Raw genomic sequence first — 20,147 nt, forward strand, 5'->3', positions numbered from 1 at the left:
AATTCTCACCCCCCCACTCTTCAGTAAGCCTTCATAGAAAATCAGTCAATCACTCTTGTCTCCCTGGTTTCCATCCAATTCTGTGTTCACATAGCCTGTGAATGAGCATTTTTATCTTAGGCATGCAACTGAGTTGCAGAACTCCAAATTTTAGGGATTCCCATGACAGGGACCTACACTGTTCCTTCCAGGGAGGTTCTCACCATGCTTCTACCATTTGCTGGGCCAGTTCCAAGAAAATGGTCAGATGATTGCACAGCAGTTCATAGTTTACAGCAACACAGTGTAGACAGGTGACATTTAAACTCACTGTTCTCAGCTGGCTTCCCTGCTCCTATGCCTGAGAACTCTGCCACACTAAGAGACTAATAGTTCTTCTTGTGACCATAGGGATCCTCAGACCACACTGTGACACCCGAATTTCTGCTCCACTTCACCACCTAAGCACCTTTAACTGAGGCATGCCTTCTACTGTAGCAGACTTCTAAATTTCTGATTTTGTAATCCACTGATTATAACCCTTTGTGGTAGACTCTGCCATATCTTTGGCTATATAACACCAGAATCACATCTCTGCACCTCCCACCTTCCAAATGGTGGTCACTTTTCTACTGGTAGACCTGCAACATTTGTTTTCTCATACCTCCAATTGAGTTCTTTTTTGTTCAAAACGATTTGATATCTATCTAGTTGTATTTGAGGGACAAGACAAACTTAGGATCCCCCTACTCCTCCACCATCTTTACACTTTTTCCATTTTCCAGTTATTTTTGTAGTTTTCTTTTGTACCTTGATTCTTCTTTTGTTCTCTTCGTGATTGATGAGTTTCTACAGTGTTATGTTTAGCTGCCTTTCTCTATAGTTTTTGTGTTTTATCATAGATTTTGGATTTATCATTATCATGAAGTTAATATATAACACCCTAATAGCAGTCTATGTCAACCTGGTGGTAAGTTTATTTATTTATTTTTTTAGAAAATAAAAAGGTTTAATTATTATTTTTTATTTCACATTTTTATTTAAATTCTAATTAGTTAATAAATAGTGTAATATTATTTTCAGGAGTATAATCTAGTAATTAATCACTTACATACAACACCTAGTGCTCATCGCAAGTGCCTTCCTTAATATGAGTCCCTCATTTAATGCATCCCCCTGCCCATCTCCCCTCCAGCAACCTTCAGTTTGTTCTCCATAATAATTCTTATTATAAGAATAAGAATTCTTATTCTTCCCTAAGAATCTTTTTAGGGTTTGCCTCTCTTTTTTTGCCCCTATGTTCATCTGTTTTATTTCTTAAATTCCACATATGAGTGGAATCATATGGGATTTGTCTGTGTGACTTATCTGCCTTAGGATAACAGTTATTTTAATTAGCAATAAAGTTATTTTAATTAGCAAGATTTCATTCTTTTTATGGCTGGCTAATATTACATTTTATGTATATACTATAATTTTTTACCCATTCATCTGTTGATAGACATTTGTGCTCTTTCAATAACTTGGCTATTATTGTAAACGTCAGGGTGCATGTGTCCCTTTGACTCAGTATTTTTTAAGATTTTATTTATTTATTTATTCATGAGAGACAGAGAGACAGAGAGAGAGAGAGAGAAGCAGAGAAGCAGGCTTTCCCTTGAGCAGGGAGTCCGGTGCAGGGCTCGATCCCAGGACCCTGAGACCACAACATAACCAAAGGCAGATGCTTAACTATCTGAGCCACCCAGGCACACTTGACTCAGTATTTTTACATCCTTGGGTTAAATACCTACAAGTGCAATTGCTGAATCATAGGGTAATTCTATTTTGAACTTTTTGAGGATATTCCATACTGTTTCAGAGTGGCAGTTTGCATTCCCACCAGCGTTGCAAGACAGTACGTTCTACAAATCTCCACCAATACTTACTGTATCTTGTGTTGTTAATTTCAGCCATTCTGACTGATGTGAGGTGGTATCTCATCTTGGTTTTAATTTCTATTTCCCTGATGCTGAGTGATGTTGAGCATCTTTTCATGTGCCTGTTAGTCATTTGCATGTCTTCATTGGAGATATATCTATTCCTGTTTTCTGCCCATTTCTTGATTGGATGTTTTGCTTTTTAGATGTTGAGTTTGATATGTTCTTTATAGATTTTGGATAGTAGCCCTTTATCTGATATGCCACTTGCAAATATCTTCTGCTATTCCATAGGTTATCTTTTACTTTTTTTGATTGTTTCCTTTGCTGTGCAAAAGCTTTTATCCCCAAAAGGCTTTTAGAGAAAGAGCTTTCATGTTTGTTTGCTTGTTTTTTCTTTTTGTAACAGTTTAGACTAATACTTTAAAATGTTTCCAGGATTTACTGAACAATTTACAATAATATACTTTTATAAAAGTGATATTAAAGATTTTACGGTTAATCTTGAATATGTGTTAATGTATTAATAAAGGATAAAAACCTACTACCCTAAAAAAAAAAAAAAAAAAAAAAGCTTTTATCCCGATAAATTCCCAAGAGTTCATTTTTGCTTTTGTTTCTTTTGCCTTTGGAGACATGTCTAGCAAGAACTGCTGTGGCTGAGGTCGAAGAGGTTGCTGCTTTTATTTTCTAGGATTTTGATGAATTCCTGTCTCACATTGAGGTCTTTCATCCATTTTGAGTTTATATTTATGTATGGTGTAAGATAGTGGTCCAGTTTTGTTCTTCCGCATGTGGCTGTCCAGTTGTCCCAGCACCATTTGTTGAAGAGACTGCCTTTTTGTGTTTTGTTTTGTTTTGTTTTCCTGTTGGATATTCTTTCCTGCTTTTTCAAAGATTAGTTGAACATAGAATTTAGGGTCCATTTCTGACTTCTCTAATCAGTCCCATTGGCCTATGTGTCTTTTTTTGTGCCAGTATCATACTATCCTGATAATTGCAGCTTTGTAGTACAGCTTGAATTCCAGACTTGTGATGCCTCTAGCTTTCCTTTCCTTTCCATTCATTTTGTTTCCTTTCCTTTCCATTCCTTTTGTTTACTTTCCTTTCCTTTTCTTTCCTTTCCTTTCCTTCCCTTCCTTTCCCTTCCCTTCCCTTCTCCTTCCTTCCTTCCTTCCCTCCTTCCTCAGTTTTCATTTTTAGCATTACTTTGGCTATTTGGGGTACTTTTTGTTCCATATAAATTTTAGAATTGTTTTTTCAGCTCTTTGAAAAATTCTGGTGGTATTTTGATATGGGTTGCATCAAATATAGAGATTGCTTTAGGTAGTAGAGACATTTTAACAACATATTTTCCTGCAGTGCATGAGCATGAAACATTTTTCCATTTCTGTGTGTCTCATTCAATTTCTTTCATAAGTGTTCTATAGCTTTCAGAGAATATTATCTTTTACCTGTCTATGTTTATTTCTTGTTATGTTTGTTAGTGCAGTTCTAAATGGGATTGATTCTTTCATTTCTTTCTTCTGCTACATTATTGGTGTATTTTAATGAAATTTTTTTTTTTTGCACATTGATTTTGCATCCTGCAACTTTAATGAATTCCTGTAGCAGTTCTAGCATTTTTTTTTTTTGGTGGAATCTTTGTTTTTTGTTTTTTGTCATTGTTGTTTTTTTAATATAGAGTATCATATCCTCTGCAAATAGTGGATGTTTTACTTCTTCCTTCCTGATCTGAATGGATTTTATTTCTTTTTGTTATCGATTGCTAAATTTAGGACTTCCCGTTATATGTTAAATAAAGTGGTATGATTGGACATCCTTGTCTTCTTTCTGAGTGTAGTGGAAAAGCTCTCAGTTTTTCCCTGTTGAAGGTGGTATTTGCTGTGTTTATTTTATATATGGCCTTAAAGGTGTTGAGGCATGTTCCCTCTATCCCTACTTTGTTGAGTGTTTTTTATGAAGAATGGATATTTTATTTTATTAAATGAGTTTTCCACATCTATTGGGAAGATCATATGATTCTGTTCTTTTCTTTTATTAACATGGTTTATCATGTTGTTTGATTTGCAAGTATTGAAGCACCCTTCCAAACCAGGAATTAATTCTACTTTATCCTGGTGATTGATTCTTTTAATGTACTCTTGGATTCGATTTGCTAGTGTCTTTTTGAGAGTTTTCACATCCATGTTTATCACAGATATTGGACTATAATTATCCTGTTTAGTGGCGTGTTTGTCTGGTTTTGGAGTCAAGGTCATGCTGATCTCATACAAGGAGTTTGGAAGATTTTCTTCCACTTTATTTTTTGAAACTGAGAAGTATAGGTATTAATTCTTCTTTAAATGTCTTATAGGATGCCCATGGCAATCCATCTGGCCCTGGACTCTTGTTTGGAGATTTTTTATTATTGTTTTAATATTTTTGCTGGTTATGGGTCTGTTCGTATTTTCTTTTTCATTCTGTTTCAGTTTTGGTAGTTTGTATGTTTCTAGTAATTTATCCATTTCTTCTGGATTTCCCAGGCTTGGGGCATGTGATTTCTCATACTATTCTCGTAATGCTGTTTGCATTTCTGTGATTTTTTTTTTTCATTTGCCATCTCGTTCAAATATAAAACAGTGTGGAGGTTCCTCAAGAGATTAAAAATAGAGTTCATGATGTGATGTTCATGATTTTATTTCTCTCGTATTCATGATTTTATTTGTTTGGGTCCTTTCTATTTCTCTTTGATAAGTATGGCTAGGGGGTATTAATTTTATAATTTTCTTCAAGGATGTATCTTTTGGTTTCATTGATCTATTCTACTCTTTCTTTCTTTCTTTCTTTCTTTCTTTTGTGTTTTTTTTTGTTTTTTTGTATATCATTCACTTCTGTTCCAATCTTTATAATTTCTTTTGTGCTGTCTTTAGTCTTCATTTGTTTTTCTATTTTCTTTCTCCTTTATGTGTAAGGTTAAGTTGTTTCTTTGAGATTTTTCTTGCTTCTTGAGGTAGGCTTGTAGCTATATACTTCCCCCTTATGCCTGCTTTTGCTACATCCCAATATTGTTGTACTCTCTTGTTTTCACTTTTAAGATTTCTTGTATTTTATATAAATTTATTCTTTAATTTCCTAGTTGACCCATTCATTTTTTGTTAACCTCTGTGTATTTGTGGTCTTTCCAAATTTTTCCTCATGGTTGACTTCAACTTTCATAGCATTATTGTCAGAAAATATGCATGGTATTCTCAATATTTTGGTGTTTGTTGAGGCTTGATTTTTGACCCAGTATGTGTTCTGTTCTGGAGAATATCCCATGTATATTTGAAAATAATGTGTTTTCTGCTGCTGTAGTATTAAATGTTCTGAACACATCTGTTTAGTCCATCCAGTCAGTTTTTCCCTTGGATGATCTGTGGGTTGATATAAGTTAGATGTTAAACTCTTACTATTATTGCAATATTATCAATGAGTTCCTTTATGGTTGTTATTGTTTTATATATTTGGTTGCTCAAAAATTGGAAGCTTACATATTTACAATTGTTGGATCTTCTTGTTTGATAGTCCCCTTTATTATGAGATAGTAGATATAGTACTCTTCTTCCTTTCTTATTACAGTTTTTAGTTTAAAATCTAGGTTGCCTGATACAAGGATGGCTATTCCAGCTTTATTTTGACATGCATTAGCATAATAAGTGGCTCTCCATCCCCTCCCTTTCAATCATCAGGTGTCTATAGGTCTAAAATGAGTTTCTTGTAGTCAGCATATAAGTGGGTCTTTTTAATTTAATTTAATTTAATTTAATTTAATTTAATTTAATCTTCAGTGGTTCATAATTTATTGTTTATGCAACACACCCAGTGTGCCATGCAATACATGCCCTCCTTAATACCCATCACCAGGTTTGGTGAACCTGTATCAGACAACCTAGATTTTAAACTAAAAACTGTAATAATAGAGGAAGAAGAGTACTATACTATCTCATAATCAATGGGACTATCAAACAAGAAGATCCAACAATTATAAATATTTAAGCTGCCAATTTTTGAGCAACCAAATATATAAAACAATTAATAACAACCATAAAGTAACTCATTGATAATATTGCAATAATAGTAGGAGACTTTAACATCTAACTTACATCAACCCACAGATCATCCAAGGGAAAAACTGACTGGATGGACTAAACAGATGTGTTAAGAACATTTAATCCTACAGCAGCAGAATACACATTCTTTTCAAATGTACATGGAACATTCTCCAGAACAGAACACATACTGAGTCCATAGTCTCTCATGGTTTGTCTCCCCTTCTGATTTCCGCCAAGTCACTTCTCCTCTCCATCTCTCAGTGTCTTCCGTGTTCTTCCTTATGTTCCATAAGTAAGTGAAACCATATGAAAATTGACTCTCTCTGCTTGGTTTATTTCACTCAGCATAATCTTGTCCAGTCCCGTCCATGTTGATACAAAAGTTGGGTATTTATCCTTTCTGATGTAGGCATAATACTCCATGGTATATATGGACCATATCTTCTTTATCCAGTCATTTGTTGAAGGGCATCTTGGTTCTTTCCACAATGTGGAGACTCCTTAAGAAGTTAAAAATAGAGCTACATTATGACCCTGCAATTGCACTACTGGGTATTTACTCCAAAGATACAGATGTAGTGAAAAGAAGGGCCGTATGTACCACAGTACAGCAATGGGTCTTTTCTAAAAATTCTGACACCCTATGTATTTGATTTGAATACTTAATCCATTTACATTCAGAGTAATTACTGATAGATGGGAATTTTATACCATTTTATTGCTTTTTGGGCCATTATTTCTGAAGGTTTTCTCTGTTCATTTCTAGCCTTTTTCCCATTCAATGATTCCTCATTAATATTTCTTACAGGGTGTTTTAATGGTCACAAACTCCTTTAAATTTTGTTTGTGTGGGAAACTCTTCATCTCTCCTATTCTGAATGATAGCTTTGCTTGTATTCTTGGCTGCAGAGTTTTCTCTTTTAGCATATTGAGTATATCATGCCACTTTCTTCTGTCTTGCCACATTTCTATGCAGAGATGTGATACTAAAGTTATTTGTCTTCCCTTGAATGTAGGGACTTCTTTTGTCTTACTGCTTATTTGATTTTTTCTTTATCTCTATGTTTTGCAAATTCAACTAGAATGTCCTGGTGTTGGCCTGCATTTCTTGATTTTGGTGGGAGCTTTATGTAGTACCTGGATGTGGAAGTCCCCAGATTAGGGAGTTTTCAGCTATAATTGCCTCAAATAAACTTCCTGCCGCCTTTTTCTCTCTTCTACTTCTGGGACTTCCTTGATACAAATGTTATTGCACTTCCTGGAGTCCCTGAGTTTCCTAAGTCGACTTTCCTGATCCAAGATTTTTCTTTCCCTCTTTGATCTTCTTCATCATTTTCCATAACTCTCTCTCTCTCTCTCTCTCTCTCTATATATATATATATATATATATATATAATCATCATTTTCCATAATTCTCTCTCTCTCTCTCTCTATATATATATATATATATATAATGTATTATTAGCCCCAGGGGTAAGGGTCTGTGAATCGCCAGGTTTATATACTTAACAGCACGCATCACAGCACATACCCACCCAAATGTCCACAATCCCACCACCCTCTCCCTATCCCCCTACCCCTGGCAGCCCTCAGTTTGTTTTGTGAGATTAAGAGTCTCTTATGGTTTGTCTCCCTCCTGATTCCAACTTGTTTCTTTTATTCTTTTCCTACCCCCAAACCCCCCAAGTTGCATCTCCACTTCCTCATATCAGGGAGATCATATGAGAGTTATCTTTCTCTGATTGACTTATTTCGCTAAGCATAATACCCTCTAGTTCCGTCCATATCGTCTCAAATGGCAAGATTTCATTTTTTGGATGGTGGCATAATATTCCATTATATGTATATATCACATCTTCTTTATCCATTCGTCTATTGATGGACATCTAGGTTCTTTCCATAGTTTGGCTCTTGTGGACATTGCTGATATAAACATTCAGGTGCACATGCCCCTTCGGATCACTACATTTGTATCTTTAGGGTAAATACCCAGTAATGCAATTGCTCGGTCATAAGGTAACTCCATTTTCAACTTTTTGAGGAACCTCCATGCTGTTTTGCAGAATGGCTACACCAGCTTGCATTCCCACCAACAGTGTAAGAAGGTTCCCCTTTCCTCACATCCTAGCCAGCATCTGTCTTTTCCTGACTTGTGATTTTTAGCCAGTCCAACTGGTGTGAAGTGGTATCTCACTGTGGTTTTGTTTTGTATTTCCCTGATGCTGAGTGATGTGGAGCACTTTTTCATGTGTCTGTTGGCCATCTGGAAGTCTTCTTTGCAGAAATGTCTGTTCATGTCCTCTTCCCATTCCTTAATTGGATTATTTGTTCTTTGGGTGTTGAGTTTGATAAGTTCTTTATAGATTTTGGATACTAGCCCTTTATCTGATATGTCATTTGCAAATATCTTCTCCCATTCTGTCAGTTGTCTTTTGGTTTTGTTAACTGTTTCCTTTGCTGTGCAAAAGCTTTTGATCTTGATGAAGTCCAAATAGTTCATTTTTGCCCTTGCTTCCCTTGCCTTTGCTGATGTTTCTAAGAAGAAGTTGCTGTGGCTGAGGTCGAAGAGGTTGCTGCCTGAGTTCTCCTCAAGGATTTTGATGGATTCCTTTCTCACATTGAAGTCCTTCATCCATTTGGAGTCTATTATTTTGTGTGGTGTAAGGAAATGGCAAGGAAATGGTTGAAGAGATTGTCTTTTTTCCTTTGGACATTCTTTCCTGGTGGGAAGCCATCAGGCCCTGGGCTACTGTTTTTTGGGAGATTTTTGATGACCTCTTCAATCTCCTTACTGGTTATGTGTCTGTTTAGGTTTTCTATTTCTATCTGGTTCAGTTGTGGTAGTTTATATGTCTCTAGAAATGCATCCATTTCTTCCAGATTATCAAATTTGCTGGTGTATATTTGCTCATAATGTGTTCTTTATAATTGTTTTTATTTCTTTGGTGTTGGTTGTGATCTCTCCTCTTCCATTCATGATTTTATTAATTTGGGTCCTTTCTCCTTTCTTTTTGATAAGACTGGCCAAGAGTTTATCAGTCTTATTAATTCTTTCAAAGAACCATCTCCTAGTTTTGTTTATTTGTTCTACTGTTTTTTTGCTTGTTTGTTTCATTTTGTTTTGTTTTGTTTTGTTTTTTGGTTTCTATTTCATTGATTTCTGCTCTGATCTTTATTGTTTCTCTTCTCCTGCATCGTTTAGGCTTTCTTTGTTGTTCTTTCTCCAGCTCCTTTAAGTGTAGGGCTAGGTTGTGTATTTGAGACCTTTCTTGTTTCTTGAGAAAGACTTGTATTGCTGTATATTTTCCCCTCAGGACTGCCTTTGCTGTGTCCCACAGATTTTGAACTGTTGTGTTTTCATGAATTTTTTCAATTCTTCTTTAAATTCCTGGTTGACCCATTCATTCTTTAGAAGGATGCTGTTTAATCTCCATGTATTTGGGTTCTTTCCAAATTTCCTCTTGTGATCGAGTTCTAGGTTAGAGAATTGTGGTCCGAAAAGATGCAAGGAATGATCCCAATCTTTTGATACTGGTTGAGACCTGACTTATGACCCAGGATGTGATCTGTTCTGGAGAATGTTCCATGTGCACTGGAGAAGAATGTGTATTCTGTTGCTTTGGGATGGAATGTTCTGAATATAGCTGTGATGTCCTTCTGGTCCAGTGTGTCATTTAAGGACTTTATTTTCTCATTGATCTTTTGCTTGGATGATCTGTCCATTTCAGTGAGGGGGTTGTTAATGTCCCCTTTTATTATTTTATTATTGTCAATGTGTTTATTTGATTTTGTTATTAATTGGTTTATATAGTTGGCTGCTCCCATGTTAGGGCATGGATATTTAAAATTGTTAGATCTACATGTACAGACCCGTTAAGTATGATATAGTTTCCTTCCTCATCTCTCTCTTTTTTTAAATTTCTTTTCAGTGTAACAGTATTCACTGTTTTTGCACCACATCCATTGCTCCATGCAATACATGCCTACCTTAATGCCCCTCGCCTGGCTCCGCCAAGCTCCCACCCCCTGGCCCTTCAAAACCCTCAGGTTGTTTTTCAGAGTCCATAGTCTCTCATGGTTCACCTCCCCTTCCAATTTCCCTCAACTCCCTTCTCCTCTCCATCTCCCCATGTCCTCCATGTTATCTGTTGTGCTCCACAAATAAGTGAAACCATATGATAATTGACTCTCTCTGCTTGACTTACTTCACTCAGCATAATCTCTTCCAGTCCCATCCATGTTGCTACAAAAGTTGGGTATTCATCCTTTCTGATGGAGGCATAATACTCCATAGTGTACATGGACCCCATCTTCCTTATCCATTCGTCCATTGAAGGGCATCTTGGTTCTTTCCACAGTTTGGTGACCGTGGTCATTGCTGCTATAAACATTGGGGTACAGATAGCCCTTCTTTTCACTACATCTGTATCTTTGGGGTAAATACCCAGGAGTGCAATGGCAGGGTCATAGGGAAGTCCTATTTTAAATTTCTTGAGGAATCTCCACACTGTTCTCCAAAGAGGCTGCACCAACTTGCATTCCCACCAACAGTGTAAGAGGGTTCCCCTTGCTCCACATCCTCTCCAACACATGTTGTTTTCTTTCTTGCTAATTTTGGCCATTCTAACTGGTGTAAGGTGATATCTCAATGTGGTTTTAATTTGAATCTCCCTGATGGCTAGTGATGATGTACATTTTTTCATGTGTCTGATAACCATTTGTATGTCTTCATTGGAGAAGTGTCTGTTCATGTCTTCTAACCATTTTTAACATGACTATCTATTTTGTGTGTGTTGAGTTTGAGAATTTCTTTATACATCCTGGATATCAACCTTTTGTCTGTACTGTCATTTGCAAATATCTATTCCCATTCCTTGGGTTGCCTCTTTATTTTGTTGAGTGTTTCTTTGCTGTGCAGAAGGTTTTGATCTTGATGAAGTCCCAAAAGTTCATTTTCACTTGTTTCCTTTGCCTTTGGAGACATATCTTGAAAGGCATTGCTGTGGCTGATATCAAAGAGGTTATTGCCTATGTTCTCCTCTAGATTCTGATAGATTCTTGTCTTACCTTGAGGCCTTTTATCCATTTTGAGTTTATCTTTGTGTTACTAAGGAAATGTTGAAAAACAAAATAAAACTGGTGGCATCACGTTACCTGATTTCAAGCTTTACTACAAAGCTGTGATCACCAAGACAGCATGGTACTGGCATCAAAACAGACACATAGACCATTGGAACAGAGTAGAGAGCCCAGATATGGGCCCTCAACTCTATGGTCAAATAATCTTCCGCAAAGCAGGAAAAAAATATACAGTGGAAAAAAGACAGTCTCTTCAATAAATGGTGCTGGGAAAATTGGACAGCTATATGTAGAAGAATGAAACTCAACCATTCTCTTTCCTCATCTCTTATTATAGTCTTTGGCTTAAAATCTAATTGATCTATGTATTGCCACCCCAGCTTTCTTTTGATGTCAGTTAGCATGGTAAATTGTTTTCAACCCCCTCACTTTAAATCTGTAGGTGTCTTTGGGTCTAAAATGAGTTTCTTGTTGACAGCATATTGATGGGTTTTGTTTTGTTTTTGATCTGTTTTATCCATTCTGTTACCCTGTGTCTTTTGGTTGGGGGTATTTAGCCCATTTACATTCAGGGTAACTACTGAGAGATATGAATTTAGTACTATTGTATTGCCTATACAGTGACTACTACTGTATATTGTCTCTTTCTTTCTGATCTACTACTTTTAGGCTCTCTCTTTGCTTAGAGGACCCCTTTCAATATTTCCTGTAGAGCTGGTTTGGTGCTTACAAATTCTTTTAATTTTTGTTTGTCCTGGAAGCTTTTTATCTCTCCTATTTTCAGTGATATCCTAGGTGGATATAGTATTTTTGGCTGCATGTTTTTCTCGCTTAATGTTCTGAATATATCATGCCAGTTCTTTCTGGCCTGCCAGGTCTCTGTGGATAAGTCTGCTACCAATCTAATATGTTTACTATTGTATGTTACAGATTTCTTGTCTTGGACTGCTTTCAGGATTTTGTCTTTGTCGCTAAGACTTGTAAATTTTACTATTAGATGTTGGGGTGTGGACCTATTCTTATTGATTCGGAGGGGGGTTCTCTGTGCCTCCTGGATTTTGATGTTTTTTCCCTTTGCTATTTTAGGGAAATTCTCTACAGTAATTTGCTCCAATATACCTTCTGCTTCCCCCTCTCTTTCTTCTTCTTCTGGAATCCCACTTATTCTAATATTGTTTCACTTTATGGTATCACTTATCTCTCAAATTCTCCCCTCATGGTCCAGTAGTTGTTTGTCTCTCTTTTGCTCAGCTTCTTTATTCTCTGTCATTTGGTCTTCTATATCACTAATTCTCTCTTCTGCCTCATGCATCCTAGCAGTAGGAGCCTCCATTTTTTATTGCACCTCATTAATAGCTTTTAAAATTTCAGCTTGGTTAGATTTTAGTTCTTTTATTTCTCCATAAAGGGCTTTTATTTCTCCAGGCAGGGTTTTTTTTTAATATCTTCCATGCCTTTTGTGAACTAAGCTAGCACCTTGAGAATCGTCATTCGGAACTGGTATATGACCAATGTTCGTATTGATTATGTCCCTAGCCCTCGGCATTGCCTCTTGTTCTTTTTTTTGTCATGAGTTTTTCTGCCTTTTTCACTACCTCCCAATCTCCAGCCCAGAAGAGCCAAGAGCTTGGGACCCCACTCCTCTATGTGCCCTCAGAGAAAAGCGCTCAATCACTCCATTCTCCCTGGCTCTGGGCTGCACTCCCAGCTCACCCAGATTGTGACCAAGCATCTCTGTCTCTTGCACACAGCCCTGGCTGGAGTCTCCAACCCTGCAGATCCCTGCGCTCTTCCAGGGAGCTCTCCCCAGATCTTGTGGAGTCCCTGCTCATAGAGCAGTGGTCTGTGCCATGGATCACAATTTAAGGTAACCCTGAGTTGAGAGCTCACTCCTGAGCTCCGTCTCTGTAGCTGGGTTCCCCACTCTAATACCTGTGAGCTCTGTGACACTCAGACACCCCAGATCCTTCTATGACCCCACAGGACCTGAGATCACGCTGTCCCCGCATGGGTTTCACCTTGGCTTATCCTCTGGAGCGATGTCCTTCAGTGGAGGAGACTTTTAAAAGTTCTGAAATTGTGTTCCTTTGCTCTGCCACTTGCTGGGAACCAGCCCCTTCTCTCGAGGTCTATCTTCCTGTCACATTGGATTCACTTCTCTGCCGGTCCTACCTTTCAGAAAGTGGTCAATTTTCTGTTTCTAGAATTGCTGCTTTTCTCTTCAATCTCTTTTTAAATTTGTAGGTGTTTGTAATAGTATGATAAGCTATCTAGCTGATCTCCTGCTACCTGAGGTCTTCTCAGCCTGCTACTTCTCTACCATCTTCGAAAGGATATCCACAATTCTCCCTTCTATATCATTTATTCATTTCCCTGTTTCTTGCATCTTTGTGGTCATTGATTCAATCAGTTTCAAATCTCAATTATTGCATTTTCCTTTTGGCGTGATGGTTTTAAGGTCTTTTATCTCCACAAGGACTTTCTGGTGTCTTCTGTGCTTTTCTCAAGCCCAGTGTCCTTATGATTGATGCTTCAAAACCTGGATCAGGCATATTCTTTATATCTGTTTTGATTAGATACATGGCTTTTGTTGTTGTTGTTGTTGTTTCTTTTGTGATGTCTTCCTTTGTCTTGGCATTTTGCCTAGGTCTCTGTCTTCTGCATGTTAGGAAAACCTGCTCTATTTCTTGCTCCTGAGAGTAATGGCTTTACCAAAAATGTGTCATATAATGACCAGAGCCTGGAACTTCAGGGATTGTTTGTGATGTGTGATGTGGACACTCTAATGCTGTGTTATTGCTGCTCTATCCCTCTTATCAATATTCTATAGAATTTCTCCTTGCCTGCAACAGCTGATTGGTCCTTGGCCATCGTGTGGTGAGTTTTAACCTGGAATGTTCTGGTCTGCTTCTAAAAAGAGACCTGATGTTGTTTCCATCAAGCTAAAGCTTTGCAGAACTTTATGGTAAGTAGACGTGGTATATGAGGGGTATTGTGCAGGTTTTCTTGTGAAGGACCCTGCTGCTCTGGTTTTTAGGCACACTGGCCCAAGAAAGCAGAGTGCTGGGTTTCAGGGATTTGTGTAAAAAATTTATGAAGCTACTGTTGGCACTGTGCTGTTTACTGAAGTTAATTTATCCTGAGGGGTGTGGGAAAGAAATGGCACCAGTCAGCTCCTTTGTCCCTGGAGATGGGACTTTGTCCTACCTGCTGTAGGGAAGTTCTCCCAGAAGAGCTAAAAATTTCCCTCAGGCATACAAGGTGTTTTTCAGATCTGTGCTTGCATACTGTCTCCAAGCTGCTTGCCTGCCTGGAGAAGCCCAGTGCACTTTGGGCTTTACCCCAGCCAGGATGACTGAGTTTTAAAACTCCAAACTGGGCACCTGGGTGGCTCAGTGGGTTAAGCCTTTGCCTTTGGCTCAGGTTATGGTCTCAGTGTCCTGGTATCAAGCCCCACATCAGGCTCTCTGCTCAGCAGGGAGCCTGCTTCCCGGTCTCTCTCTGCCTGCCTTTCTGCCTACTTGTGATCTCTGTCTGTCAAATAAATTAATAAAATCTTTTTAAAAATCTAAACTATACAAACTGCTATGGTGGGGGCCTCACTGGTCTTCTGAGGAAGGGTCTTGATGCTCTGGGACTGATGAAGTTTTGACCCAGAAAGGCACCAGAGCTCAGGAGTGTGGAATTGGAACAAAGCACATTAAGTGGCCCGTATCTGGGTTAGCCGCCCTCAGCAGAAGTCTTTGCACCTATGTTGAGGAGAGGAGGAGGAAAATGTCACCAACCACCTCCTTTGTTCCCAGAGGTGCAATACCATTTCTCTCAGGTGGCATCAGTGCTTAAGAAGGGAAAACGTCTCTACCTGTGTGTCTCAGGAGATCCTCAGATGGGGCTGTCTGTCCCCTGGGTTACCTGCCTGCCTTCTTTAAAGAAGCAGGACAGTGTCCTTAGGGCTCTATACCAGCCACCTCACGGACTTCTAATTTCCAGTCTTTGAGTCCTCTGGTTGAAAAAAATACTTCACAAAAATCAGCCCCTCTCCTTTTCTCAGTCAATTGCTTTGGGGAAATAGTTTCCTTGTGTGATCCTCAGTGCACTTCTCTCTCCATGACCGAGATCCTTCTTCTCAACAGTATGTGATCCATTTCTCCCATGAATCATTTCTCTGAACATCTTATCTTCCACAGTGTGGCCTCCTCTCTCCTTTTAGTTATTCAGTTTGTTCTGTTGTTCCTCAGGTTGATTTCTCAAGTATTCAGAATAATTTCATTTTTATCTAGCTGTGTTTGAGACAATGCAAGGTAAGCCTGAGGTCCTCCTGTTACTCTGCCATCTTAGCTCTCTTCTCCTATTCTTTATAAAAATTATCCTGTTTTTTTTTTTTAGTTTTTTTTTTCATTTTCATATTCATTTTAGAATGTACTGGTGGATTTCTATAAATATTTATATTAGGGTTTTGATTGGAATTGTGTTATATCTATAAATATTTTAGAGAGTTTGCATCTTGGCAACATTGAAGTTTCTAATCTATGAAAACAGTCTCCATTTAATTTTGTTTCCTTTGATTTCATTTATCAGTGTTTTATAATTTTCAGTATACAAACCTTGTACATATATTGTTAGATATGTAACTAAGCATTTCATGAACTTTGGTGCTATTATATATGGGACCATTTTGTTGGTTTCTAATTTTCCAATGTTTCATTGCTAGTATATGGAAATATAAAAATATATTTGAATTTTGTGTATTGTCCTTGTATTCTATGACCTGAATAAAGTTATGTATTTGTTCTAATGCTCTTTTTACATTTTTTTTTTATTTTCTAAGCTATCTGAAGATAAAGGATTTGGTGATGTTGTTTTAGGATTTTACGTATTTGAGAGAGAGAGAGAGCAGTGGGGGTGGTGGGAAGGGAGAGGGAGAGGAACAAGCAGACTCTGCACTGAGCACAAAGCGTGAAATAAGGCTCCATCTCACAACCCTGAGATCATGACCTGAGCCAAAATCAAGAGTTGGATGCTCAACTGACTGAGCCACACTGGTATCCCAGAAGATAAAGTTTTATTTCTTTCTTTCCAATCTACATGCTTGTATTTTTCTTGTCTGATTGGATGTTTTAGTATCTTCCATATAATATAGGATAAAAGTGGTGTGTACAAACATTATGAGTTTGTTCCCAACATTAAGTATAACTGGCAAGCGATAAGCTGCACATGTTTAAAGTATACAGCCAATAAGTATTTTACATATACATATACCTGGAAATCCATCACCACTATTAAGTTTCAAGGACACAGAAGACAAAACAAAGCCATGCCGGAGACTTGTTGATTCAACTGGTAAAGATAGGGTAATTTAGATTCAGACAGTTGTTTTCTTATATCTATAGTGAAAAGAAGAGTAGCCAAATATGCTAGCTCTCCATGGTCTTTTTTCATTTGCTAATAAGAATGATAGCAAAATAGGGGCGCCTGGGTGGCTCAGTGGATTAAGCCGCTGCCTTCGGCTCAGGTCATGATCTCAGGGTCCTGGGATCGAGTCCCGCATCGGGCTCTCTGCTCAGCAGGGAGCCTGCTTCCTCCTCTCTCTCTCTGCCTACTTGTAATCTCTCTCTGTCAAATAAATAAATAAAATCTTTAAAAAAAAAAGAATGATAGCAAAATAAAAGGTGAAAGATGAGTATAATGAAAGTTGTGGTATATCCCATTGCTAAAGAGCCAATCCCAGACTGCAACTAATCTGTTTTATAATTTGCAACCCTATTCTGAGGCAAGTGGAACAAATCCTTGCACTTCATTGGAACACAGGAAGTGAGGGGAAACTCTCATGAAAGCCTCCCAGGAAAGGTACAGAAGCTTCTGGTAAGGCACTGGACCTTCTTCTTACAGGCCTTTCATCTTCTTATGTTCCAGGAGGATCAAAATGCATTTTTTAAAGACACAGAATAATGTGGTTCAAGCCTGTACTGGTATGGTTTACATGGATATGCAAGGTTGGTGTTATGACTGAGCTGTTATCTTATCATGTATATGCCCATGAAACCATTATCATTATCAAGATAGTGAATATATCCTCTTTTCAAAAGTGTCCTTATGCTCATTTGTAATCCTTGCTTATACCCAACTATGTGTGATATTCGCCCCATCCCCAAGAAACCTTCCATTTGATTTTGGTTACTATAGATCAGTTCACATTTTCTAAAGTTTCAACAAACTTTTCTAACAAAATCTCAAAGAGTGTAGCCTTTGTGGTTTGGATTCTTTCATTTTGCATAATGCATTTGAAATTAATCCATGCCATAGATTTTAATGGTAGGTCTTTCCTTTTTATTACTGAGCAGTAATCTAGTGTATGGATATATTATAATTTGCATATTTACTCACTTATTGAGTGGAATTTAGGTTGCTTCCAGTTTTTGGCCATCACAAATGTGAATATTAATGTACAAGCCTTTATATAAACATATATTTCTCCTGGATATATCTCCAGAAGTGAGATCATGGATTTTATTGTAACTGTATGTTTAACTTTTTAAGAACTTGTCAAACTGTTTTCCATAGTTGTTGTACCATTTTACATTTCCACCAGTAGTGTGTAAGAGTTCTAGTTCCTTTGAAATCTCACCAGAACTTGATATAATCAGTCTTTTAAATTTTAGCCAATTTATAGGTGTGTAGTGGTATTTTATTGTGGTATGTATGTACGTATTATGTTCAGTTTATTATTGTGGTTTTAATTTGCATTTTCCTAAAGACTAATGATGTTAAATATCTTTCTACATGTTTCTCTGGACTGAATGTTTTATAATCTCCACAAATTCATATTGTGAAGCCTGTTCCCCAGTGTGATTGTGTGTGTGGCTTTAGAGAGGTAGTTATGTTATGAGAATGGAGCCTTCATGGTAGTATCAGAAGACACAGGAGAAAGCCTCTCTCTTTCTTTTTCTCTCTCTCTCCTTTCTTTCTGTGGGCCATGTGAGTACACAGTGAGAAGGTAGCTATCAATAAGCTATCAATAAGACCCATGATGACATGGGTCTTCACCAGACAACAAATGTTTTTTTTTTCTCTTTTTTTAAAATTTATTTTTTATTTATTTTCAGCATAACAGTATTCATTATTTTTGCACCACACCCAGTGCTCCATGCAATCCATGCCCTCTATAATATCCACCACCTGGTACCCCAACCTCCCAACCCCCCCACCACTTAAAACCCCTCAGATTGTTTTTCAGAGTCCATAGTCTCTCATGGCACTCTCATGGTTCACCTCCCCTTCCAATTTCCCCCAACTCCCTTATCCTCTCTAACTCCCCATGTCCTCCATGCTATTTGTTATGCTTCACAATAAGTGAAACCATATGATAATTGACTCTCTCTGCTTGACTTATTTCACTCAGCATAATCTCTTCCAGTCCCGTCCATGTTGCTACAAAAGTTGGGTATTCATCCTTTCTGATGGAGGCATAATACTCCATAGTGTATATGGACCCCATCTTCCTTATCCATTCATTCGTTGAAGGGCATCTTGGTTCTTTCCACAGTTTGGTGACCGTGGTCATTGCTGCTATAAACATTGGGGTACAGATAGCCCTTTTTTTTCCACTACATCTGTATCTTTGGGGTAAATACCCAGGAGTGCAATGGCAGGGTCATAGGGAAGTCCTATTTTAAATTTCTTGAGGAATCTCCACACTGTTCTCCAAAGAGGCTGCACCAACTTGCATTCCCACCAACAGTGTAAGAGGGTTCCCCTTGCTCCACATCCTCTCCAACACATGTTGTTTTCTGTCTTGCTAATTTTGGCTATTCTAACTGGTGTAAGGTGATATCTCAATGTGGTTTTAATTTGAATCTCCCTGATGGCTAGTGATGATGAACATTTTTTCATGTGTCTGATAGCCATTTGTATGTCTTGATTGGAGAAGTGTCTGTTCATATCTTCTGCCCATTTTTTGATATGGTTTTCTGTTTTGTGTGTGTTGAGTTTGAGGACAACAAATGTTTTGACACCTTTGTCTTGGAACTTCCCAATCTCCATATCTCTGAGAAATAAATTTATGCTGTTTAAGTCCCTCAGTTCATGGTATTTTTGTTATAGTAGCCCAGACTCTTTAAGACAGAAATTGATACTGAGAAGTGAGGTGCTCCTCTACAAATTCCTGAAATTGTAGAAGCAGATTCCGAACTAAATAATTGGTATAAACTGGGAAAGTTTTGACCTGCATACTAGAAAAGGCCAATATTGTCATGAAAGGTATGCTAAAGGCAATTCTGATAAGAACTCAGAAAGAAAAGAAGAAAACTGGAGAGAAAACTTTCATCTTCTTAGAGAACACATAAATAATCATGTACAGAATATTGGTAAAACATAGATGGTAAAGGCCATTCTGATGAGTTATTAGAGGGAAATGAAAAACATCTTATTGGATAATGGAGAAAAGGCAATTCTTGTTTTAAAGTGACGAAGAATCTGGCTACGTTTTGTTTATGGTCTAGTATTTTGTGGAAGGTAGAATTTGCAAGTGATGAAATTGAATATTTGGCTAAGGAGATTTCTAAGCAGTATTGAAGATGTGGCTTGGTTTCTGACTGCTTAGAGAAAAATGTAAAAATATGAAATGAAGAAGGAATTGTTAAGTCAAAAGGAACAAGAACTTGAAGATTTGGAAAATTCTCAGCCTGCCCATATTACAAAAAAAAAAAAAAATTAAGAAATCCTGTTATGAAGAAAACATCAAGGATGAGGCTGGCATACCATTTGATAAGGAGATTAATATGGGTAAAAAACAGTGACATAATCTGCTACCCTGATTTATGCAAGAACTCTGGTATTTTGAACTGAAAGTGTCAAAGACAGAATGAAATGAAGGAAGGTTGTTGGACTTCTGAGACTGCAGTACCGGACTATAGAATTATTTGGCTGTTAATGTGCACTCTTCACAAATGGCCTTGAAGGTGATTTAGAGGTCATCAGGGCCACTCTCTTGCTTTTAACTGGCCAGTTTCCAACCAAAGCCGGGGTGTGATAGTCCCATCTGGTAGACTCTTGTGGGGCATGACTCCCACCTGGCAGACTTTGGGTCATGACCCCTGCT

General features: G+C 37.7%; 1 protein-coding gene across 5 annotated transcripts in view; it reads left to right on the forward strand.

The window, feature by feature from the left end:
* ZC3H12B (zinc finger CCCH-type containing 12B) overlaps nucleotides 1-20,147 on the forward strand; it is a 624,873-nt gene that overhangs the window by 195,064 nt on the left and 409,662 nt on the right. Inside the window, exon 1 of one of the 5 annotated variants that reach the window (XM_032329789.1) lies at nucleotides 16,721-17,043. The exons of the other annotated variants lie outside the window; for them this stretch is intronic. The gene's annotated coding sequence lies outside the window, so the exon portion shown is untranslated. Of the gene's footprint in view, nucleotides 1-16,720; nucleotides 17,044-20,147 lie in introns of those variants that run through there. 5 annotated transcript variants of the gene reach the window in all.

Source organism: Mustela erminea, chromosome X (assembly GCF_009829155.1).
Source record: "Mustela erminea isolate mMusErm1 chromosome X, mMusErm1.Pri, whole genome shotgun sequence".
Taxonomy (NCBI): domain Eukaryota; kingdom Metazoa; phylum Chordata; class Mammalia; order Carnivora; family Mustelidae; genus Mustela; species Mustela erminea.